Genomic DNA, 26,109 nt, shown 5'->3' with positions numbered 1-26,109 from the left:
GGTGCACGAAACTCAAAAGGTTAGTATGCAGGTGCAGCAAGTGATTAAGAAGGCCAATGGAATGTTGGCTTTCATTGCTAGGGGGATAGAATATAAAAATAGGGAGGTATTGCTTCAGTTGTACAAGGTATTGGTGAGACCGCACCTGGAAAACTGCATACAGTTTTGGTGTCCATACTTAAGAAAAGACATGCTTGCTCTCGAGTCAGTACAAAGAAGGTTCACTCGGTTAATCCCGGGGATGAGGGGATGGACGTATGAGGAGAGGTTGAGTAGATTGGGACTCTACTCATTGGAGTTCAGAAGAATGAGAGGCGATCTTATTGAAACATATAAGATTGTGAAGGGTTTGGATCGGGTGGATGCGGGGAGGATGTTCCCGATGATGGGTGAAACTAGGACTAGGGGGCATTGTCCTAGAATAAGGGGTTGCTCTTTCAAAACTGAGATGAGGAGGAGCTACTTCACTCAGAGGGTGGTAGGTCCATGGAATATGCTGCCCCAAAAAGCTGTAGAAGCTACATCATTACATAAATTTAAAACAGAAATAGACAGTTTCCTAGAAGTAAAGGGAATTAAGGGTTACGGGGAGCAGGCAGGAATTTGGACATGAGTCTAGTTTCGGATCGGTCATGGCCCTGTGGGTAGCGGAGCGGGCCCAGGGGCCATGTAGCCTGATCCTGCTCCTAGTTCATGTGTCTAATTCTGTTAGATTCAGGAGATGGTTCTGTGATAGTAGATTGGCGGTTAGGATCAGATCAGCCATGATCTTATTGAATGGCGGAGCAGGCTCGTGGGGCCGATTGGCCTACTCCTGCTTCTATTTCTTATGCTCTTACTTTCTTATGTTCTTATGTGGGGGATACTGGTGTATAGTGTCGAGACGTCCATCGTGGCGAGGAGTGCTCCTGGTTCAACTGGTCCATGGCTGCTTAGTTTCTGTAAGAAGTCTGTAGTGTCACGACAGAAGCTGGGGGTTCCCTGTACGATGGGTTTCAGGATGCCCTCGATGTATCCAGAGAGATTGTCACACAGGGTTCCGTTGCCTGATACGATAGGACGTACGGGTGTGTTGGCTTTGTGTACCTTTGGGAGGCAGTAGAAGTCTCCCATGCGGGGAGTTCGTGGGATGAGAGCACGTAGAATGCTTTGAATGTCTGGATCGAAGGTCTTGATCAGTCTGTTGAGTTGGCGGGTGTGTTCTTTGGTCGGATCTGCGGGTAACTGTCTGTAGTGTTCCTGGCTGTCCAGTTGTCGGTATGCTTCTTTGCAATAATCTGTTCTGTTCTGTATGACGATGGCTCCTCCTTTGTCTACTGGTTTGATGACGATATTGCCTTTGGTCTTGAGAGCGTGGATGGCGTTGCGTTGTGCTCGGGTGACATTCTGGACTGTCTTCTGAGTGCGGCTGATGAATCTGGCGTTGATGCATCTTCTGACAGCTTGAGCATACACGTCAAGCTTAGGGCAGTGACCCTCTGGAGGGGTCCAATTTGACACTGTTTTCTTCGGTTGCTGCACTGCGGATCCCTCTGTCTGCTGTTCCGGATCATTGGGTGTCTCATTGGGTTCGCTGCTGACATCCTGGGATTTGTGGAAGAATTCCCGGAGCCTCATTCTCCTGATGAATTCCTCTGTGTCTGCCGTGTGACCGATGGGGTCCATTTTGGTGGTGGGGCAGAAATTGAGCCCTCGGCTGAGAACTTCAATTTCGGCTAGTTGAAGGGTGTAGTCAGACTAGTGGACGATGGACTTCCCTATGGTTTCAACCGTGGTACCGTGGGAGGCTTAGTTGCTGCTGGTGGTGATGCTGAGTTTCTCAAGCTTCCTGTTCTTGGTGGGCATGTAGGCAGTGTACTTCCGTTGCCTCGTCTGTTTGGCGGTGTCTCTTAGCTGGTCTGCTGTGTCCTGAGCACAGGCTGAGAGCATGGACCCTATCTCGGTTGTGCGGTTGCGGCGTCTGCTGTAGAGCTGGTGTACGAGATGGTTGAGGAGTGTGTTGTAGGTCGACATGAGAGGGTTCGTGATCTGTTGTCCTGTCGGGATCTTGTCTGCTTTCTTGCATCTCTGTAGAAACTTGATGTCTGTGTCGATATGTGCGATCTTCTTAGAGATCCTCTCCACTTTGAGCTGGAAGTTTGTGGTGTTGATAGTAGCCATGGTGTGGAGATGCCAGTGTTGGACTGGGGTGGACAAATGTAAGAAGTCACACAACACCAGGTTATAGTCCAACAGTTTTATTTGAAATCACAAGCTTTCGGAGCGCTGCTCCTTCGTCAGGTGAAGTGGATAGATGCATATAGACACAGCATATATAGCCAGAGAATAATGCCAGATGATAACAGGTAATCTTACTAAATTCCATTTATCACACCTCAGCAGAGAGATAATCACAGCATTCAAAGGTGTGAATGGTGTCCAAACAGGTCAGTCAGGAAAACATCACATCAAAGAAGAATGAGGTCGGGTTACAAGGGGTAAAATGTTGCAGATGCTGGGGTCTGTATGAAAAACAAAAGACAGAAAAAACATTTTCTTTGCTGGAAATCACAGCACGTCCGGCCGCATCTGTGTTTGAAGGCGAGTAGTGGAGGCGTGGGAATGGCCTTAGCGAGGTGTTCATTGTCATCGATGACATGTTGAAGGCTGCGAAGAACATGTCATAGTTTCTCCGCTCCGGGGAAGTACTGGATGACGAACGGTACTCTGTTGGTTGTGTCCCATGTTTGTCTTCTGAGGAGGTCTATGCGATTTTTTGCCGTGGCCCGTCGGAACTGTCGATCAACGAGTCAAGCGTCATATCCTGTTCTTATGAGGGCATCTTTCAGCGTCTGTAGCTGTCCATCGCATTCCTCCTCATCTGAGCAGATCCTGTGTACTCTCAGGGCTTTTCCATAGGGGATGGCTTCATTAACGTGGTCAGGGTGGAAGCTGGAGAAGTGGAGCATCCTGAGGTTGTCCGTGGGCTTGCGGTAGAGTGAAGTGATGAGGTGTCCGTCTTTGATGGAGATTCGTGTGTCCAAGAATGAAACCGATTCTGAGGAGTGGTCCATGGTGAGTTTGACGTTGGGATGGAACTTGTTGATGTTATCGTGTAGTCTTTTCAGTGATTCTTTGCCGTGGGTCAGTCAGGAAACATTACATCAAAGAACAATGAGATGGCGTCACAAGGGGTCAAAAGTTGCAGACGCTGGGGTCTGTATGAAAAACAAAAAACAGACAAAAAAACATTTTTTTGCTAGAAATCATAGCAGTCTCAACTGGGATCTTGGGTTCATGTCACGCTACGTGTAACCCCACCTGACGTAGGGTCATCCAGACTTGAGTCGTTGTTGGCTTGTTCTCTCTACACTGATGCGGCTGGACCTGCTGTGATTTCCAGCAAAAATTTTTTTTTTTTTTTTCTGTTTTTTGTTTTTCATTCAGACCCCAGCATCTGCAACATTTGCCCCCTTGTGACGCCACCTCATTGTTCTTTGATGTATTGTTTTCCTGACTGACCTGTTTGGACACCATTCACACCTTTGATTGCTGTGATTAGCTCTCTGCCGAGGTGTGATAAATGGCAGTTTGAAAGATTACCTGTAATCATCTGGCATTATTCTCTGACTATATAAGCTGTGTCTTTATGCATCTCTCCACTTCACCTGACGAAGGAGCAGTGCTCCGAAAGCTTGTGATTTCAAATAAAACAGTTGGACTATAACCTGGTGTCGTGTGACTTCTTACATTTGTCCACCCCAGTCCAACACCGGCATTTCCACACCATGGCTACTCTGTCCAGAACCTCATGATCTTGAACACTTTTATCAAATCTCCATTCAATCTTCTCTGCTTCAAAGAGAGCAACCTTAGCTTCGCCAGACTATCCACGTAAGTGAAGTCCTTCAACCCTGCAATCATTCTTGTAAATCTTTTTCTGTACCATTTCTAAGGCCTTCACATCCTTCCTAAATTGTGGTGCCCAGAATTGTACACAATACTCCAGTTGGAGCAGAACCAGTTTTTTTATACATGATCATCATAATTTAGAAGCTTCTGTGCTCTATACCTCTACTTAGGAAGCCCGGGATCCCATAAGTTTGTTTGAACTGCTTTCTCCACCTGCCCTGCCACCTTCAACGATTTGTGCACATATACCCAAAGGCCTCTCTGTTCATGCACTCCCTTTAGGATTGTACCCTTTAGTTTACATTTCCTTTCCTCATTATTTATACCAAAATGTAACACTTCACACATTTCTGCGTTAAATTTCACCTGCCACGTGTACCCCCATTCCCCCAGCCTGTCTATGACCTCTTGAACTCTATCACTATCCTCCTCACTGTTCACTATACTTCCATGTTTTGCATCAGCTGCAACCTTTGAAATTGTGCCCTGAACACCAAGGCCCAAGTCATTAATATATATCAAGAAAAGCAGTGGTCCTAGAACTGACCCCTGGGGAACACCAATGTATACCTTCATCAAGTCCGAAAAACAACAGTTCACCACAACGCTCTGTTTCCTGTACTTAGCCCATTTCGTATTCATGTTGACACTGTCCCTTTTATTCCATGGGCTTTAACTTTGTTAGCAAGCTTATTATGTGGCACATTGTCTAAAACCTTTTGGAAGTCCATGTACACCACGTCAACCGCATTGCCCTCATCAAACCTCTCTGTTACCGCATCAGAAAACTCCATCAACTGGGTGAGAGAGTTATTCTTCAATCAGTGAGCGCGCCACATCCCTTAATTGTTCCGATAAAATTATAAAAAATATATTTTTATACTGCGTTTCATGAAACTTCTTTAATTTAAAATGTTAACTGAAGTACTTTAGTATGAATCCCAGTATCCGCAGTATTTTGCTGTTGTATTTTGGTAAGAAGCTCACACTTGTATTGGCCGGGAGTCGAAAGCGTGTTTCCCACAATGCAAGTGCGAATTTAGCCCCTGAACCACCAATACTTATCAAATCTAGAGTTTCAATTGTCCACTCACAGTCTTGTTTCTGATAATGCAAGGCTAAAGGACAATGCTAAATACTATTGAGTCTGGAAATGAAATTATTCAGAAAATGCTGCAAACACTCCGCAGGCCCGGGATCATCTGTGGAGACGGAAACACACGGTTAACGTTTCAGGTGGAAGAGCCCTCCTCAGATCCAAGGTTTACACCACTGATTTCAAAAAAATGCTGGTAATTTTATTAAAATTGTTATTCCCATGCTCTGGTCAGCCTGATTTCCAGATACAGTGTTATTTTGTTGCTTAATATCACAAATTATACAACAAAGCTGGGAGTCCATGCCAGAAACGTCTGTTTATAAACAGGCACTTTCACCAACTAACCCACGGAGCCAAAGCATTTTCCCTGGGTTACAGGAATTGCCAGTCCCTCTGCTGTCGCTTACCTTTGATTCTCCATCTATGAGTTGTTTCTGAAACTGTGAGGTTGTGCTGCTTTGTGGGTGAGCGGCAGACTTGTAGAGATGTCCTGCTCGTGCTGCCAGATTGACAATGTGGAAAATGTGGAGCAGGCTTCTGGAAACAAACGGATTTACATATTTACCTCACAGTTTCGGCACATCAGGGACTGAATCACCGCTTTTAATAATAAAATCGCGGGTTTCTTGTTATATACTAGACACAGGCTCTGCACAGTATATTCGGGCAGTTATTATTTCAAGACTTCTGCAGTGTCGCCAAGCTGAAGCAGTTGGTGATGTTTGACCAAAAAGCCAGAAGCTCGTCTGGGATCTCTCGCATTTCAGTCAGTGGAATTCCCTAAGGGAAAGTAATTTGCAAATTTTGAAATTGTGCCCTGTACACCCAAGTCCAAGTCCTTACTATATATCGAGAAAATCAGTGGTCCTAGTCCCGACCTCTGTGGAACACAACTGTGTACCTTCCTCCAGTCTGAATAACAGCCATTCACCACTACTCCCTGCTTCACTGTCACTTAGCCAATTCCGTATCCATGCAGCCACTGCCCCTTTTATTCCATGGTCTTTATCTTTGCTGGCAAGCCTATTATGTGGCACTTTGTCAAACGCCTATTTGGAAGTCCATGTACAGCACGTCAACCTCATTGCCCTCATTAACCCTCTCTGTTACCTCACCAAAAAATACGTAGAAACTTACAGTACATCAGGAAACCATGTGGGCGGCCGTGCTTGTGCTGGTTATTTTGTCACACATCCCACGTGTTGTGCGTAACCCTATCAGTAAATACTTTCTTCATTTAGTAAATGTTAACGTGTTGATTAAGGGATTGCGTCCCATCAGCAGGTGCCTCAGAGAACAGGAGATATAAATCAAGCTGTGCCATGATTCGGATTCAGAACCGAGGTTGCTTCGGCCACAACGGAGAGTACTAACTACTATACGATCACGGCGTCACACATTAGTTGTTGCAATTCTGTCCTGACCACAGAAAAGTCACACAAGGCACTGCTTAGAAACGGTGGATTTTTGGTAAAGAGGCTAAAATAATGTGATTTCTGAATCAGTGAGTTTGTGCTGCTTTGTGGGTGAGCGGCCGGCTTGAAGAGATGTCCTGCCCGCGCTCCCAGATTGACAATGTGGAAAATGTGGAGCAGGCTTCTGGAAATAAATGGATTTACATATTTACCTCACAGTTTCGGCACATTTAGGACTGAATTCCCGCTTTTAATAATAAAATCGCGGGTTTCTTGCTATACACTGGGCACAGGCTCTGCACAGTATTTGTGGCAGTTTTTATTTTAAGTTTTCTGCAATATCGCCAAGCCGAGGGAATTGTTGATTTTGACTAAAAAGCGAGGGGCTCATCCGGGATTTGAAACTTCGCCTCTCGCATTTGAAACATCGAAATTTTCTGCGCGAGAATCGTACCCATGGATTCCCTCTCTCTCCCTGTCTCTGTTTCTTAGTCTCTCTGTCCTTTACCCTGATGGACTTCTCAGGTTTCCTTGAACGGCCGAGGCTGATCTAACCTGCAACACCAGCAGAAAAAGGTAGAGAAAGAAATACTGACTGAGACGGCAGGGGAAGTAATTCAGAAAAGTTAAAAATGGACTTTCAAGACGAATCTGGTGAAGTGGGGCTAATATTGTTGACTTGAAATATTTCGTGTATCACTTGATATCGTTGAAAATTGTATTAGAAAGCGGGATTGGATGGACTGAAGCGGTCTGAAAGCTGTGGGTGGCAGCGAAATCTTACGGCTTCGTTTCCAGCGGCTCGTTGGTCTCGGGGTTTTGATTCTCACTTAAGTACATAAGAACATATGAAATAGGAGCAGGAGTAGGCCATTTGGACCCTCGAACCTGCTCCGCAATTCAATAAGATCATGTCTGATCTTCTACCTCATCTCCACTTTCCTGCACTATCCCCAGATCACTTGATTCTCTTAATATTCAAAAATCTATCGATCTCTGTCTTGAACAGACTCAAAGACAAAGCCTCCACAGCCCTCTGGGATAGAGAATTCCAAAGATTCACCACCTTCTGAGTGAAGACATTTCTCCTCATCTCAGTTTTAAATGGTCAACCCCTTCTTCTCCTGGATACAGGCTCTGCATTTAGAGGATTTCATTGATTGATATGGGAGAGGTTCCCCGGTTCAAATGATTTATTTACAGAAGGCACGATTGTCTTTGCTCCAGAGAATGTTTGAGCTCCAGAGGGCAGAATGCACAGGGTTTGTCGACGCAACACACGTGGAATAAAGCAAATATTTCAAGGAGGTGAGCAGATTGAAGCTAACATTTTAATTATTCACAATTCAAGCGACCTCGCTGCCGATTCCCATTCCTTGAAGGACGCAAATGAACGAGTTGTGGTTTTGCTGCAAACGTTCATCACCGAAATCGGACTGAACAGCGACTCTGGTGGGAATGGAACCCAAAAACTTTGAATGAATTTTTCAACCATTAACTAGAAGTGCAACGCGAAATACATTGTAGCTCAGGGAGCATCTGTGGAGAGAGAAACTGAGTTAACGTTTCAGGTCGATTACCCTAAGTCAGAACTGGAAAAAGCTGGAGATGTAACAGGTTTTTAACCAAGTGTCGGGGCAGGGAAATGGGGGAGGAGAGGAAAGAACAGAAGGGAAGGTCTGTGATAGGATGGAAGGCAGGAGTGATTCCGAGACAAAAGGGATGATGGTGCTTAAAAACCTGTTACATGTCCCATTCGCACCAAACTGAATTGGTGCTTTGAAACCAGTCGATACATTTAGACCTGCGGGACCGCCCGACAGACAAGCGCTGCGAAAGCAGGGCCGACGGTTGGAACCAAAGCAGCTCGATTTTACACGAAATGTCCTTGGGAAATCATGTGAACTGGGGAGGCTAACTGAAGAACTGGCTTTTGTTTACCTGGTAGTTGGCACTTTTCCCTAAACAGTTGATGAGCGTGAGCGACGGGAAGCGGTTCATAGCTGCAAATGAGGGGAGAAATATGCAATTTTGGCAAAATGGTAATCAAACAGTATAATGGACTCGGAGGAGGGAACAAAGAGAGTAAGAAACCCTCCGCATGGATCTGACAGGGTAAGGGACGCTGTGGAGGTAGCAGACAGGGTAAGGCACGCTCCGGATGTAGCAGACAGGGTAAGGGATGCTCCGGATGAACCAGACAGGGTAAGGGACGCTCCGGATGTAGCAGACAGAATAAGGGACCCTCCGCATCTAGCAGACAGGGTAAGAGACACTCCGGCTGGGTCAGACAGGGTAAGGGATGCTCCGGATGGATCAGACCAGGTAAGGGATGCTGTGCGTGGTTCAGACAGGGTAAGGTATGCTCCGGATTTTCCAGACAGGGAAAGGGACGCTCTGGAAGTACCAGACAGGGTAAGGGTCGATCCGGATATTCCAGACAGGGTAAGCGATGCTCCAGATGGATCAGGCAGGATAGGCGGCGCTCAGCAACTAACAGACAGGGTAAGTGATGCTACGGATGTGGCAGACAGGTTAAGGGATTTTCCGGATGTGCCAGACAGGGTAAGCGACGCTCTGGATGGGTCAGACAGGGTAAGGGAGACTCTGGATGTACCAGACAAGGTAACGGACGCTCTGGATGGATCAGACAGGGCAAGGGAAGCTCCGGATGTACCAGACAAGGTAACGGACGCTCCGGATGGATCAGACAGGTCAAGGGACGCTCCGGTAGTACCAGACAGGGTAAAGGACGGTCCGGATGGATTGGATAGGGTAAGGGACGCTCGGGATTTACCAGATAGGGTAAGGGACGCTCCGGATGTACCAGACAGAGTAAGGGATGCTCCGGATGGATCGGATAGGGTAAGGGACGCTCGGGATTTACCAGATAGTTTAAGGGACGCTCCGGATATACCAGACAGGGTAAGGGACGCCCCGGAGGTACCAGACAGGGTAAGGTATTCTTCGGATACATCAGAAAGGGTAAGGGACGCTCCGGATGTACCAGACAGGGTAAGGGACGCTCCGAATCTATCAGACAAATAAGGGATGCTATGGATCTATCAGACATGGTAAGAGACGTTCCTGATGTGTCAGAGGCATAAGGCATGCTCAAGAGATGCCAGATAGGGGAAGAGACGCGCAGGGTCTATCAGACAGGGTAACGGGTGCTCAGGAGATATCAGAGAGGCTGATGGAGGCAGAGTTATTACTTTCTAAGCTTCACATTTTCTAAATTTCAATAAAAGCAAAAGTTGAATCCGGATGTAACAGATATTATGGCAAATGCTACGTGGGGAAAAAGAGGAGGTAGAATGGGGTCGGACTGGACATTTGGCAGCGCTCAGAAATACATTTATAACAGTCACAGATTCCCCCACCCAATACATTAATAAATAATACAAATAAATCTAATTATATTTATAACGAACAGAGGTGCAAAAGCATTTACATCTAACGCAATAGCAACCCACAAATACATTTGTATCCAACATGGACAGACCCAAATATTGTTACAACCTTCACAGTGATAGATTGCTAAAAATACTTTAATAGTTTGTCTTTAAAGCCATGATATTTACATGGCAGTTTGCATTGACGTTCCTCCAAAGCCACTGGAGATTGTTCGAGAATGATTCGGGTCCTGACCCATTTTTTGTTAGGCGGATTACAACAAGTTTTGAGCGCAAGTCCAATATTAGAAGTCGACATTAAAACGGGGATCACGCGGGACCGGTCACAAATTTCAATCTACAATCACCAAAGCGAGATTCATAACCCTAGACGTAAGAGACATTCTGTCTCGAATGCAGACCGAATCAACTGGTTATCAAAAATAAAATGGATTTATCATGTATTGTCCATTGCATTTTGTCTGATTCAGGTAGTCAGAGTATTGGAGACAGCAGTTTTACATTCCCAATAAAAATGCTCTGTCACGTGTGCCCGCAGTTACATTCCCGTTCCAAGCCCTCTTTTTACTGTCGATGACTTGCCCGGAATGTGCTTGGAGAAGTGTTAGAATTGCAGTACAACCCTTCCCACTTTCGCTTAATCTAAATCTCCGTCCAGCATTTTCACCAATGCAATGATCATCAGCTTGAGCTACTGTTTAATTTGGTCTCGACATTATCTATGCTGACCCTTTAACTTGCCCCACTACACCGCGTCTCCAAATTTTTCGATTGCAACTCGAGGGCACATTTCATAAGTAAACCTGAAACAAGTGCCGGAGAAAGATTCAATTTCAGCGGTTTCAACAACAATGAGTCGACCGATATCAAGGTCGACCACCCTCACATACACGCTGCAGATGAAAATCTCTGCCCTCCTCTGCTTCAGTGATATTTTGTTTCGCGGTGATGGGCAGTTTATGCTCTCTGAGGCTGCAATCGCTGCTTTCCGCCGCCAGCGGGCGCTTTGAGAGAACGGGGCCGGGCAGGCGGCCTGAACTTCGCTGCTGTCCCGGCCTCACTCAATCCGGGAGCTGGGTAACAGCAAACAAACTCATGGGTTTGTTGCTGCGTCTGAAATGCGGCTCCGAACTGTTTCTATTAACCGAGGCAGAGCTGCAGGATTCATAAGAACATAAGAACATAAGAAATAGGAGCAGGAGTAGGCCAATCGGCCCCTCGAGCCTGCTCCGCCATTTAATAAGATCATGGCTGATCTGATCCTAACCGCCAATCCACTATCACAGACCCATCTCCTGAATCTAACAGAATTAGACACACGAAATAGGAGCAGGATCAGGCTACACGACCCCTGGGCCCGCTCCGCTACCCACAGAGCCCTGTCCGATCCGAACCTAGACTCATGTCCAATTTCCTGCCCGCTCCCTGTAACCATTAATTCCCTTTACTTCTAGGAAACTGTCTATTTCAGTTTTAAATTTATGTAATGATGTAGCTTCTACAGCTTTTTGGGGCAGCATATTCCATGGACCTACCACCCTCTGAGTGAAGTAGTTCCTCCTCATCTCAGTTTTGAAAGAGCAGCCCCTTATTCTAAGACTATGCCCCCTAGTTCTAGTTTCACCCATCATCGGGAACATCCTCCCCGCATCCACCCGATCCAACCCTTCACAATCTTATATGTTTCAATATGATCGCCTCTCATTCTTCTGAACTCCAATGAGTAGAGTCCCAATCTACTCAACCTCTCCTCATATGTCCATCCCCTCATCCCCGGGATTAACCGAGTGAACCTTCTTTGTACTGACTCGAGAGCAAGTATGTCTTTTCTTAAGTATGGACACCAAAACTGTATGCAGTATTCCAGGTGCGGTCTCACCAGTACCTTGTACAACTGAAGCAATACCTCCCTATTTTTATATTCTATCCCCCTAGCAATGAAAGCCAACATTCCATTTGCCTTCTTAATCACTTGCTGCACCTGCATACTAACCTTTTGAGTTTCGTGCACCAGGACCCCCAGATCCCTTTGTACTTCAGTATTTTCCAGTTTCTTGCCATTAAGATAATAGCCTGCTCTACGATTTTTCCTGCCAAAGTGCATAACCTCACACTTTCCAGTATTGTATTCCATCTCTCACACTGTCGGTGTCTCTGTAGATTTTGATTGTATACAGAATTGTATAGAGAAAAGGAGAATACCGCGTAGCTGTTCATTTATTTTATTGATCTCTACCTACAAGAGATGATTGAACCGGGGACCTGTAGACGGAAGTGATAACCAGTGCACTTCGGAATATGCTGCTCTGTAAAGAATTATAGGAACAACTCAGAAGAGAACTGTCATCTGTAAATGCTCGAAATGGGTTCCATTAACATTTAGAAAACTGCTTATTCTATTAATTATACAAAACTAACTAAACTGTGCAAAACGTTTGTGGTAATCGCCATTAATCAACAGCTAACTTTCTGATTCGTACGGACCGATATACTCACATGGTTACCGAGTCATAGGCAAAACTTTAAAAAAAATGCGTGTTATGCATGTGATGAATTTTCACCCGTTCTCATTTTATAGACTGCACTTTTAGGAGTTGAGTAAAAATGTTCAATGTTTATGACGCCAGGAACCTGGTGCAGCCTTTAGTAAATTCAGCAGCTCGCGAACACATGAGAGTAACTCCTGCTGCACTCTATCATATAACCCCAGCCAATGCTCCTCAAATAAACAATAGTAACCAGTGTCCCAGCTCCCGGCACTATTAAACAACTTGAAATGTGTCAGTAAATGTGCACGGATAATTCGCACCTTCCTTGCGGGGCTGTAGTGGTGCATTTGGTTAGCGCGTGGTACTTCTGATAGTGCAGTGGTTGGAAAATGCCGCTCTTAAGAGTTCGAGCCACACCTAAAACAGCCAATGCTATTGCGGTGTAATATTTCTACCAGAGCAGAAGGTTCAATTGGTGTTTCCGGAAGCTTTCTCCTTATTAGCTGTTCCACGTGGGCACTTAGTTTCCTCAGGCCCACCGTGTTGCAATAACGGATGAGAGTTTTAAAGGAGCCCTTCAATGCTACTTATTGACAGGACGAAAGTGGGGCCAGTTTTAACTGTTAAACCAACAAATAATAATGTGCAGGAAATAGATTCGATTTCAACGCAGTGACTGAGGCATTGGCACATCGAGAAGATGTGTAAACTCACGGGTTATCTGTACGAACATACGAATTAGGAGCAGGATAAGGCCACTCGGCCCATCGCGCCTGCTCCACCATTCAATAAGATCATGGCTGATCATCGACTGTAACTCCACTTTCCCGTGTGATCTCCATATCCCATGATTCCCCTAGAGTCCAAAAAACGATCTGTTTCAGCCTTGAATATACTCAAAGACTCAGCATTCACATCCCTCTGGGGCAGAGAATTCCAAACATTCACAACCCTTTGACTGAAGAAATTCTTAAGGAGGCTCGGAGTTGTTTGCCTGAGGTTGTCCCACGGATGTGAGAGGATGGATTTACCTTTCTTAACTGACGAATGACGGAGAGTTTGATACATGTTTTAAAAATTGTATATTTTGTAGTGCGTTTCATGAAAATTCTATAAATTAAAAGTTCTTTCGAAATGCTTCAGTATGAGTTTAAACGTTGCACAAACTGCGAATCGAACTCTGGGTTCCCGCATTACAGGCGAGAATTCTACCCCTGAACCACCACTGCGCAACATACCCGGTGGTTCACTTCTCTTGTCGCATTCTTGATTCTGTTAATGAAAGAATAAAAGACAGAGCAAAATACTGCAGCGTCTGCAAATGAAATTATTCAGAAAATGGTGTAAATGCTCCGCAGGTCAGGGATCATCTGTGGAGAGGGAAACATAGGGTTAATGTGTCAGGTCGATGAGCGCCCCTCAGATCTAAGGTTTTGCACCAATCATTGAAAAAATTGCAGGTAATTTATTAAAATTGATATTTCCAAGCTATGGTCAGTGCGATTTTCCAGAGACAGGGCTATTTTGTTGCTTAATTTCACAAATTATAAAACAAAGTTTGGAGTCCAAGCCAGAAACTCCTGTTTACTGAACAGTCACTTTAACCAACTGAGCCATGGAATTTTAAGAGAAAGGTAACTTTTCAGGTCGGCGAAGGGTCATCGATCTGAAACGTTAACTCCGTTTCACTCTCCACAGATGCTGCCTGACCTGCTGAGTATTTCCAGCATTTTCTGTTTTTATTTCACAGTTCCAGCATCCGCAGTATTTTGCTTTTGTTCCAAAGCATTTTCCCTGGGTAACAGGTATTGCAGGTTTCTCTGGTTGTGTTTATCTTTCATTCTCCATCTATGAGTTGTTTCTGAATCCGTGAGTTTGTGCTGCTTTGTGGGTGAGCGGCAGACTTGTAGATATGTCCTGCCAGCGGTCCCAGATAACAGGAGGAGGAGGCTCCAAAAATATCCCCATCCTCAATGATGGTGGAGCCCAGCACGTGAGTGCAAAAGACAAGACTGAAGCATTTGCAACTATCTTCAGCCAGAAGTGCCGAGTGGACGATCCATCTCGGCCTCCTCCTGAGGTCCCCAGCATCACAGATGCCGTTCTTCAGCCCATTCAATTCACTCCACGTGATGTCAAGAAACGGCTGAAGACACTGGATACTGCAAAGGCTATGGGCCCTGACAACATTCCGGCAATAGTACTGAAGACTTGTGCTCCAGAACTAGCTGCGCCCCTAGCCAAGCTGTTCCAGTACAGCTACGACACTGGCATGTACCCGGCAATGTGGAAAATTGCCCAGGTATGTCCTGTCTACAAAAAGCAGGACAAATCCGACCCGGCCGATTACCGTCCCATCAGTCTACTCTCAATCATCAGCAAAGTGATGGAAGGTGTCGTCGACAGTGCTATCAAGCGGCACTTACTCAGCAATAACCTGCTAACTGATGCCCAGTTTGTGTTCCGCCAGGGCCACTCAGCTCCTGACCTCATTACAGCCTTGGTCCAAACATGGAGAAAAGAGCTGAACACCAGAGGTGAGGTGAGAGTGACTGCCCTTGACATCAAGGCAGCATTTGATCGAATGTGGCATCAAGGAGCCCTAGCAAAACTGAAGTCAATGGGAATCAAGGGGAAAACTCTTCATTGGTTGGAATCATACCTAGCACAAAGGAAGTTGGCTGTGGTTGTTGGAGGTCATTCATCTCAATCACATGACATCACTGCAGGAGTTCCTCAGGGCAGTGTCCTAGGCCCAACCATCTTCAGCTGTTTCATCAATGACCTTCCCTCCATGATAAGGTCAGAAGTGGGATGTTCACTGATGATTGCACACTGTTCAGCACCATTCGAGACTCGTCAGATACTGACGCAGTCCGTGTCCATATGCAGCAAGACCTGGACAACATTCAGACTTGGGCTGAAAAGTGGCAAGTAACATTCGCACCACACAAGTGCCAGGCAATGACCATCTCCAACAAGCGAGACTCTAACCATCTCTCCTTGACATTCAATGGCATTACCATCGCTGAATCCCCCACTATCAACATCCTGTGGGTTACCATTGATCAGAAACTGAACTGGACCAGCCATATAAATACTGTGGCTACAAGAGCAGGTCAGAGGCTGGGAATTCTGCAGCGAGTGCCTCACCTCATGACTCCCCAAAGCCTTTCCACCATCTACAAGGCACAAGTCAGGAGTGTGATGGAATACTCACCACTTGCCTGGATGAGTGCAGCTCCAACAACACTCAAGAAGCTCGACATCATTCAGGATAAAGCAGCCCGCTTGATTGGCACTCCATCCACCACCTTCAACATTCACTCCCTCCACCACCGGCGCACTGTGGCTGCAGTGTGTACCATCTACAAGATGCACTGCAGCAACTCGCCAAAGCTCCTTCAAAAGCACCTTCCAAACCCGCGACCTCTACCACTTAGAAGGACAAGGGCAGCAGACGCATGGGAACATCACCACCTACAAGTTCCCCTCCAAGCCACACACCATCCTGACTTGGACCTGAATCGCCGTTCCTTCACTGTCGCTGGGCCAAAATCCTGGAACTCCCTTCCTAACAGCATTGTGGGTGTACCTACACCATATGGACTGCAGCGGTTCAAGAAGGTGGCTCACCACCATCTTCTCAAGAGCAATTAGGGATGGGCACTAAATGCAGGCCTAGCCAGCGACGCCCCCATCCCATCAATGAATTAAAATAGATTGACAATGTGGAAAATGTGGAGCAAGCTTCTGTAAACAAGCGGATTTATATATTTACCTCACAGTTTCCGCACATCTGGGACTGAATTCCCGCTTTTAACAATAAAATCGCAGAATTTTTGACAGTTATTATTTTAAATCTTCTGCAATGTCGTCAAACTGAGGGAATTAGGGATTTTTGTCGAAAGAGCGGGGGCTCATCCGGGATTTCGGTCCTCGCCTCTCGCATTTAAATCAGTGGATTTTTCTCTGCGGGAGTCATACCGCTAGACGGCATCTTTCAATGTCTCCGTCTCTGTGTCTTGTCTCTCTGTGTTTTCCACTGCTGGACGTCTCAGGCAGGAAAGGGTAAAGAAAGAAATAATGACTGAGACGGCAGGGGACGTATTTAAAAAGTCAAAATCGAACTTTCAGACCGCACCCGGTGAAGTGAGGATGATATTGTTGACTTGAAATATTTCGTGCATCACTTGATGTTGTTGTACATTTTATAGGAACGCGAGATTGGAAGGAAAGAAGCGGTCTGAAAGAAATCTTACGGCTTCGTTGCCAGCTGCTCGTTGGTCTCGGAGTTTGAATCTCGCTCGAGGGGTTTCATTGGTTGATATGGGAGAGGTTCCCAGGTTCAAATGATGTCTTTTTACAGTTGCAGAATGTGCGCAGATTGAAGCTGAAATGTTAATTGTTCGCAATTCAACCGTCCTCATTGGCGATTCTCAGTCCTTGAAGGGCAGCAATGTGGTTTTGCTTCAAAAGTTCATCACCGAAACCTGACTGAACAGCGACTCTGACGGGAGTCGAACCCTCAACCTTTTAACAACCTTTCACAACCATTACCATATACCATTATCGGGTGGTATTTTAAGATACCACGTCATCAATTATAATTGTGTGACACATGAAGGCTTTCAAACCCCCGCCAGCTCCCGCGGGTTGTGAGACAGCCTTGAGAAGCAGCATTCCCTATCAGCGCCCATATCCCACTTGCTTCTGCTACTTGCTGCCAGCAATCTGCAACAAAACCATTTGCAGAGACAAAGCGCTAAGGATCATCAGGGAAAGTGGTATGAACTCTAAATCCAAATTAGCGGGACATGATCAGAGGGACAGTTAATGTTCTGGGGTGAGAACTTCGGTCAGAGCTGCAAACAAATAGGTGTAAGAGAGAGAGATAATCTATTTCCTCAGTTGGGAGGGTCCAGCACAATGGGGCATAACCGTAAAATTAGAGCTACCCCGTTCAGGAATGATGCAAGGAAGCGTTTCTTCACACAGACGGTAGTAGGAATCTTGAACTCTCTTCCCGAAACAACTGTTCAGGCTGGGGAGCAATTGACAATTTCAAAATGAGATCGATAGGTTTGTGTTCGGTGAGGATGTGAAGGTTTATGGAATCATCGCTGCTAGATGGATTTCAGATACAGATCTGCCATGATCCAATTGAATAGCGGAGCAGGCTCGAGGGCCTGAATGGCCGCCTCCTCTTTGAATGTTTCTGTGACAGTAACAGGACAGAAACATCAACAGCTGCAAACATACATCGCATTTTATTCATATTTAACAGCAAAAATATCCGTGCCGTGCACAACTATGCTGTGGTCAGAAAAAATACGCGAAGCCGACGTGTGGCGCTGTGATCACATCATGGTTAGTGCCCTGCATTGTGGCCGCAGTAACTTCGGTTCAAACTTAAATCACGTCACAGCTCGCTTTGCATCTTCTGTCCTCTGCAGCACCTGCTAATGGAACAGACTGAAAAATCAATCTTTACGACATGAAAAATGATGTTTTGTTGGCGGTGAAAACCTATTCACTCCTTTTAAACCCGCGCTCTCACAAGCCTGAGCTTGATGCTCCATAATTCAAACCCGATTCTTCTCCCAGCTTTTTCTTCTTCAACAATCAGTAGCTATTCTTTACTTGCCTCCTTACATTTCATTGTCACTTGCCTGCGGTATTACCTTAATCTAACATTCACTTTCATGTGCTTACGGTTCATGCGGTTCATGGGGGCACATGTCCCATTCGCAGCAATGTACAATCAGTCGATACATTTAGATCTGTGTGACCACTTGACAGATAAGCGCTGCGAAAGCAGGACTGGTCTTTAGAAGGACAGCGGCCGGATTGTTAAAGAAATTCCCTTGGAGAATCTTGTGATATCTTGTTAACTGGATTTTGTTTTGATGCTGGCTGGCGCTTTTCCCAAAACTTTTGCAGTGCGTGAGCGACAGGCAGCGCTACTTAGCTGCCAACGAGGGATGAAATGTGAGCTATTGGCCCGCTGTTATGTTGCAGTTAGATCAGAAGTGTTCCGTCTTAATCTTAACAATTCTTTTTAAGTGTGTGATTGAACTAAATAGAGGATAAATGGAAAGAGCGCTAGTGGGTGAATGCAGCGATTACAGGAGGTTGGCCATAATTGAAATGTTTTTGAATGCCCATGGCGCGGGACCCTGTGTTCTTTATTAAGAGCGGGAGCAGTGATAAAGATTAACAGAAATAAAATGTACAGTCTTGTTGCGAATCAGAAAACTGCACTGGTCTGTGATCGGTAAATGTTTGAAATTAAATTAATTTCCAAAGGATAACGTTAACCCTTTCTTCCAGCTCCCTCATCATTTGCTTTTTCCGTTAACCTTTCAAGCGGTGTAAGAACATAAGAAGATAAGAAATAGGAACAGGAGTAGGCCATTCGGCCCTTCGAGCCTGCTCTGCCATTTATTGAGATCATGGCTGATTTCTGCCTCAGCTCCATTCACCGGCGCTATCAGCATATCCCTTGATGCCCTTGCTAGTCAGAAAACTATCGACTTTTGCTTTGAATATACCAAATGACAGAATCTCCACAGGCCTCTGGGATAGAGAATTCGAAAAATTCATCACCCTCTGTGTGAAGAAATGTCTTCTCATCTCATTCCTAAATGGCCTACCCTTTATCCTGAGACTGTGGCCCCTGGTTCTAGACTCCCCAGCCTTGGAAAACATTCTCCCAGCATCCACCCTATAATAATATTGCATGCTTCAATGAGATCCCCTCTCATTTTTCTGAATTCAAGAGAATATAGGCCTAGTTTACTCAATCCCTTCTCATAGGATTGTCCTGCCATCTGAGGAATCAATCTCGTTAACCTTCGATGCAGCCCCTCTATGGCAAGTATATCCTTCCATAGGAAAGGATATCAAAATTGTACACATTACTCCAGGTGTGGCCTCGCCAATGCCCTATATATTTGGAGTAACACTTCTTCACTCCTGTACCCAAATCTTCTTGTAATGAAGGCCCGCATACCAATTGCCTTCCTAATGACTTGCTGCACCTGCACATTCACTTTAAGTGACTGATATACAAGGACACCCAGGTCCCTTTGATCATCTGCATTCCGCAAGTGTTCACCATTTAGGAAGTACTCTGCCTTTCTGTTTTTTCTAACAAAGTGGATACCCTCACATTTATCCACATTAACTTCCATCTGCCATGTTCTAGCCTACTCACTGAGCCTGTCGAGAGCCCCTTGAAGCCTCCACACTTCCTTTTCACAACCGACCCTGCCACCTAGCTTTGTATCACCAGCAAATTTGGAAATGTTACATTTAAACCCCTCATCCAAATCATTGATATAGATTGTGAATAGGTGGGGCCCAAGCACCGATCCTTGTGGTACCCGACTGTCCAATGCCTGCCATCCTCAAAAAGACCCGTTTATCCCTGCTCTTTGTTTTATGTCTGTTAACCAGTGTAGATTGGAGTTCGCACTCAGATTTTCCCATCAAAGTGAAAATGAAACACGAGGAGGCGAGGATTGCCCCGAACATCAGATTTCGATTGCTGCAGGAGTTGTTCTGTTCCTCTAATATTTCCTTCACCTTGAAAAAGCCTGTTATAACTCACAGGCATTAATGGGTGGTTTTATTAAATTTTGGAGAGTTTCCATCAAATTGATTTGAATAAATCTGCAAAAAGACGAGGCTAGAACTGGAACTGATAAGATGTTGATCACACAGTTAAAATTAAAGTCAGCCTCATTGTCCAATGAGGCAGGAAACCACGAACAAGGAGGAAGGGAATGAAGCAAGGAGGGAAGGAAGGGAGGAAGGAGGAAGGCGCTCTCGATTCCATCTTCTTTCCATTAGAGCTGGGTGAAATATTAGGTTGAGAAATTGGGAGAATTTTACCAAAGGGAGAGAAAATATCGTCTAACTTGGGGACTGTAACATTTTCAGTCTACGTATCTTCCAACCGGATTAACAGTCCTGAGACTTTAACCTCTCACCAACTTCGAACTAACATCATTATCCAAAAGGACTCATCCAAAAATCCCTTTTATTTCAGTATTTCTGTTTCCAAACGGTAGAAACAACGTTTAATAAAGGCCCTTTACAGCACGCATGTCCTGCCCGTCCTCCCAGATTGAAAATGTGGAAAATGTGGAGCAGGCTTCTGGAAACAAATGGATTTAATTATTTACCTCACAGTTTCGGTACTTCTGGGACTGAATTCCTGCTTTAAATAATAAAATTGTCGTTTTCTTGCGATGTACTGAACACACGCTGATTTTCAGGCAGTTATTATTTGAAGACTTGTTGAATGTCTCCTGGCCGAGGAAAGTGATGCGATTAAAATATTGGGGCGCGTCCGGGATTTGAACCTGATACCGCTTGCATTTTAATTGATGTGAAGTCCCAAAACGTGGAACACACCTCTAAAGCAGAGAGCCGCTAATCCTGCACAGAATGCTTAATCTCAGCAATGATAATTTCACATACATAATGCAGATATTGTAGATCAGAGACAGCGTTAAGGGAAATTAGAGAAGCGTGCAATAAGGACACAGTAGTCATCATGGGTGACTTTAATCTACATATAGATTGGGCTATCCAAATTAGTAACAATACTGTGGAGGAGGAATTCCTGGAGTGTTTACGGGATGGTTTCCTGGACCAATATGTCGAGGAACCAACCAGAGATTAGGCCATCTTAGACTGGGTATTATGTAACGAGAAAGGATTAATTAGAAATCTTGTTGTACGAGGCCCCTTGGGTCGGAGCGATCATAATATGATAGTCTGAGGTGCGAGTTGGGTAGGATTGATTGGGGAATGTCACGCAAATGTTGACGGTGGATATGCAATGGAAAACATTCATAGATGAACTACAGAATTTGTTCATCCCAGTTTGGCATTAAAATATAACAGAATGGTGACTCAACCGGGGCTAACAAGGGAAGTTAGGGATAGCATAAGATCCAAGGAGAGGACATATAAATTGGCCAGAAAAAGCAGTAAACCTGAGGATTGGGAGCAATTTAGGATTCAACAAAGGGGGACAAAGGGATTTATTAAGAAGGGGAAAATAGAATATGAGAGTAAGCTTTCAGGGAACATAAAAACTGACTGTAGAAGCTTTTATAGATATGTGAAGAGAAAAAGATTGGTGAAGTCAAGCATAGGTTCCTTGCAGTCAGAATCAGCGGAATTTATAATGGGGAACAAAGAAATGGCAAACCAATTAAATACATATTTTGTTTCTGTCTTCACAAAGGAGGACACAATAACATCCCAGAGATGTCGGGGAACAGAGGGTCTGACGAATGGGAGGAACTGAAAGAAAGCAGTGTTTGTAGGGAAATGGTGTTAGGGAAATTGATGGGATTGAAGGCCGATAAATCCCCAGGGCCTGATCATCTACATCCCAGGGTAATTAAGGAAGTGGCCCCAGAAAAAGGAGAGGCATTGCTGGTCATCTTCTAACATTTGATGGAATTTGGAACAGTACCCATGGATTGGAGGGTAGCTAATGTTACCCCACTATTCAAAAAGGGTGGTAGAGAGAAAACGGGGAATTATAGACCGGTAAGCCTGAAATCGGTAATGGGGAAAATGCTAGATTCCATTATGAAAGATGTAATAGCAGAGCACTTGGAAAACACTGGCAGGATCGGACGAAGTCAACATGGATTTACAAAAGGTAAATCGTGCTTGACTAATTTACTGGAATTTTTTGAGGATGTAACTGGTAAAGTAGATCAGGGAAATCCAGTGGATGTGGTGTATTTTGGACTTTCAGAAGGCTTTCGATAAGGTCCCGCATAAGAGATTAGCGTGTAAAGTTAAGGCACATGGGATTGGGGGCAAGGTATTGACTTGGATAGAGAACTGGTTCGCAGACAGAAAGCAAAGAGTTGGAATAAACGGGTCTTTTTCCGAGTGGCAGGCAGTGTCTAGTGGGGTACCGAAGGGATCAGTTCTTGGACCCCTGCTATTCAAAATATATATTACTGATCTAGACAAGGGAATTTGATGTAATATCTCCAAATTTGCAGATGACACAAAGCTGGGTGTGCGTGTGTGCTGTGAGGAGGATGCCGAGAACCTCCTGGATGATTTGGACAGGTTGGGTGATTGGGCAGAAGCATGGCAGATGCAATATAAAGTGGATAAATGCGAGGTTATCCACTTTGGTGGCAAAAACAGGAAGGCAGATTATTATCTGAATGGCAATAGATTGGGAGAACGGGAAGTGCAACGAGACCTGTGTGTCCTCGTGCACCAGTCGCTGAAGGTAAGCATGCAGGTGCAGCAGGCAGTTAAGAAGGCAAATTGTATGTTGACCTTCATAGCGAGAGGGTTTGAGTACAGGAACAAAGATTTCTTGCTGCAGTTGTACAGGGCCTTGGTCAGACCACATCTTGAGTATTGTGTGCAGTTTTTGTCGCCTTGTCTGAGGAAGGATGTTCTTGCCATGGAAGGAGTTCAGCGAAGATTCACCAGGCTGATACCGGGGATGGCAGGAATGACGTATGAGGAGAGATTGAGTCGATTAGGCTTATACTCGCTGGAGTTTAGAAGAATGAGAGGGGATCTCATTGAAACTTATAAAATTCTGACAGGACTGGAGAGACTAGATGCAGGAAGGATGTTCCCGATGGTCGGGATGTCCAGAACCAAGGGTCACAGTCTAAGGATAAGGGGTAAGCCATTTAGGACAGAAATGAGGAGGAATTTCTTCACCCAGAGATTGGTGAACCTGTGGAATTCTCTACCACAGAAGGCAGTAGAGGCCAATTCAATAAATATATTCAAGAAGGAGTTGGATATATTTCTTAAGGCAAAAAGCATCAAGGGGTATGAGCAGAAAGCAGGGACTGGGTACTGAATTTGGATGATCAGCCATGATCGCATTGAATGGCGGAGCAGGCTCGAGGGGCGGAATGGCCTACGCCTGCTCCTATCTTCTATGTTTCTATGTTAAATCTCAAATATTGCTCAAATGCTTCAAAATGTGAATATGACATTAAATGTTTATAAATACAGTGGGGGATTTAAATCAGATTCGATGCCAATGGATTCCAAGGTGATCTTCCCTGTACGATAACAACTTCTCTTTTGACTCCACTCATTTCCTCCAAATCAAAGGTGTTGCTTTGGGTACCCGCATGGGTCCTAGCTATGCCTGCCTTTTCGTGAATAATGTGGAACACTCTTTGTTCCAGTCTTACTCGGGTCCTCTCCCTCACCTCTTTTGCCGGTACATTGATGACTGTATTGGTGCTGTTTCTTGCTCTCGCCCTGAACTAGACATTGTCATTCACTTTGCCTCCAATTTCCACCCTTCCCTCACCTTCACATGGTCCATCTCCGAATCTTCCCTTCCCTTCCTCGACCTCTCGGTCTCCATCTCTGGGGATAGTTTATTGACCAAAATTCACGACAAGCCCACTGACTCCCACAGCTACCTGGACTACACTTCCTCCTCACCCCGCCTCCTGTAAGGACTCTATTCCATTCTTCCAGTTTCTCCATCTCCACCGCATCTGCTCCGATGATGCCGCCTTCCACACCAGTACTTTTGACATGTCTTCCTTTTTCCGCAACCGAGGAATCCCCTCTACCGTGGTTGACACGGCCCTCGACCGTGTCCATTCTATCTCCTGCACTTCTGCCCTCACCCCTGCCCTTCACTCCCGGAACCATGATACGGTTCCCCTTGTCCTCACCTTTCACCCCACCAGCCTCCACATTCAACGGATCATCCTCCACCATTTTTGCCACCTCCAACGTGATCCCACCACCAAACACATCTTCCTCTCACCTCCCCTTTCAGCATTCCTAGGGACCACTCCCTCCGTGCTACCCTAGCCCACTCCTCCACGACTGCCAACAACCCTTCCCCTTCACCCGGCACCTTCCCGTTCAAGTGCAGGAGATGCAATACCTGCCCTTATACCTCCCTCCTTCCCACTGTCCAGGGCCCCAAACACCCCTTCCAGGTGAAACAGAGATTTCCTTGTACTTCTTGCAATCTAGTATACTGTATTCGCTGCTCATGATATGGCCTCCTCTACATTGGGGAGACCAGATGCAGATTGGGTGACTGCTGTGCAGAACACCTCTATTCAATCCATAAGGATGACCCCGAACTTCCGGTCGCCTGTCATTGTAATTCACCGCTCCATTCCCGCTCAGACCTCACCGTCCTTGGCATCTTGCATTGTTCCACGGAAGCTCAGCGTAAGATCGAGGAACAGCAGCTCATCTTCCGATTAGGCACTTTACAGCCTTCCAGACTCAACATAGATTTCAAAAGTTTCAGATTATAACCTCGGCCCAAATTACATTTTTACTTATATTTGTTATCCACACCTTTATTTTTGCCCTCCCCCCTTTTTTTCTCTCCCACATGCCAGTTGTCTCCCATTCTGCCAGCGCATTTCACACCTAATCTAGAGCCATCTTTTTTCTCCTCTACTCCTATCATCATCTCGTCTGGTTTTGAATATCTCCTAATGTCTCTTCACTTCTCTTTTGTTCTCTCCCAGCCTGGCATTTTAATCTTTCATTTCCTGTGCTTTCTCAGTCTTGGCAAAGTGTTTCGACCTGAAACGTTGACTGTAATTCTCTCTCCACGGATGTTGCCTGGCCTGCTGAGTTTTTCCAGCATTTTCTGTTGAGATCTTCTGTGGTTGTGTTGCTTCCCTCTCCCCTTCCTCGCACACGCAGCCGGTTTTTAAACCTTGTTTTAAATCTGCTTCCCTGCTGGGCCAGTGCATTCCACAGTCTCACAACCCTTTCTACAAATATTCTTTCATAGCATGACTTCTCTGTTTCTTAGATATTCATCACCTTGAGGTGCAATTGTGGCGTTTGTGACGTCAAATTTAAAGGCGGCCAATTGCAAACACGCCGGGGTCAAATTTTCTTTTGCACAGAATTGAACCTGAATCATTCCAGATGGAATATTGTATTTGCTGCATCACAATAAACAATATCTTGTTATAAATGTCGGCTCATTAGTTCCCCAGTGTCAGAGGAAGAACTGTCTGATCCCCTCATTTATTTCATATAAGCCACAAACATAGGGTAATCATTCAGAATCACCTCACAGTTTGACACTGAGATAAACGGGAGATACAGACAGCAATGGAACACAGGGCGGAATGGACAAGAGAGCTGGAGAAATAAACAACGGCCTGAGAGTCCAGAAGACAGTGACCGGTAGCTGATAGATATCAATGAGTGGAGGCAAGAAATTGTTTTGGGATTTGGCCCCGTGGCTTATCTGGTCAAAACATCTGTCTAGTTAAACAAAAGAATTCGGGGTTCGACTCCCAGCATGGGCCTCTTTTTAATGAATCTCTAGGGGTGAGCTTCTTCTCGTGTGAAAAGGCTAAAATTCTTGTAAATGTAACTGCGGCTGCACTAGTTCTCATTCTGGACGAAGGCTCCAATCTCTGCAGGGCCTGGGTCGAATCTCACCACTTCCTAATTTCTGGTGGTGCTTATTTTTAACTCTTCACCGATAATCCATCTTTTCTAAGCAGTGCCATGTGTTACTTTGTGATGGTCAGAGCAGAGCTCCAGTACTTGATGTGTCGCGCCGTTATCGTATAGCGGTTAGTATTCTGCGCTGTGGCCGCAGCAACCGCGGTCCGAATCCGAGTCACGGCACAGATTCTTCTTCCTTCCACAATCAATAGCCCTCCTTTACTTTCCTCCTTCAATGTCATTGTAACTTTCCTGCTAACATTCACTTTCACCTACTTAAACCGCTAAATGTGCTCTGCTCCCACCGCTGT

The 26,109-nt window shown here is 45.4% G+C and overlaps 1 pseudogene; it reads right to left on the bottom strand.

The window, feature by feature from the left end:
• Positions 1-1,845, bottom strand: part of LOC147095417 (uncharacterized) — a 92,964-nt pseudogene extending 91,119 nt beyond the window's left edge.
• Between the last annotated feature and the right edge of the window lie 24,264 nt (positions 1,846-26,109).

Source organism: Somniosus microcephalus, unplaced genomic scaffold, assembly GCF_052327205.1.
Source record: "Somniosus microcephalus isolate GS21.2 unplaced genomic scaffold, FLI_Smic_1.0 unresolved_chr1, whole genome shotgun sequence".
NCBI lineage: Eukaryota > Metazoa > Chordata > Chondrichthyes > Squaliformes > Somniosidae > Somniosus > Somniosus microcephalus.
The sequence above is the reverse complement of the archived record's forward strand: the minus strand, read 5'-3'. Positions and strand labels throughout refer to the sequence as shown.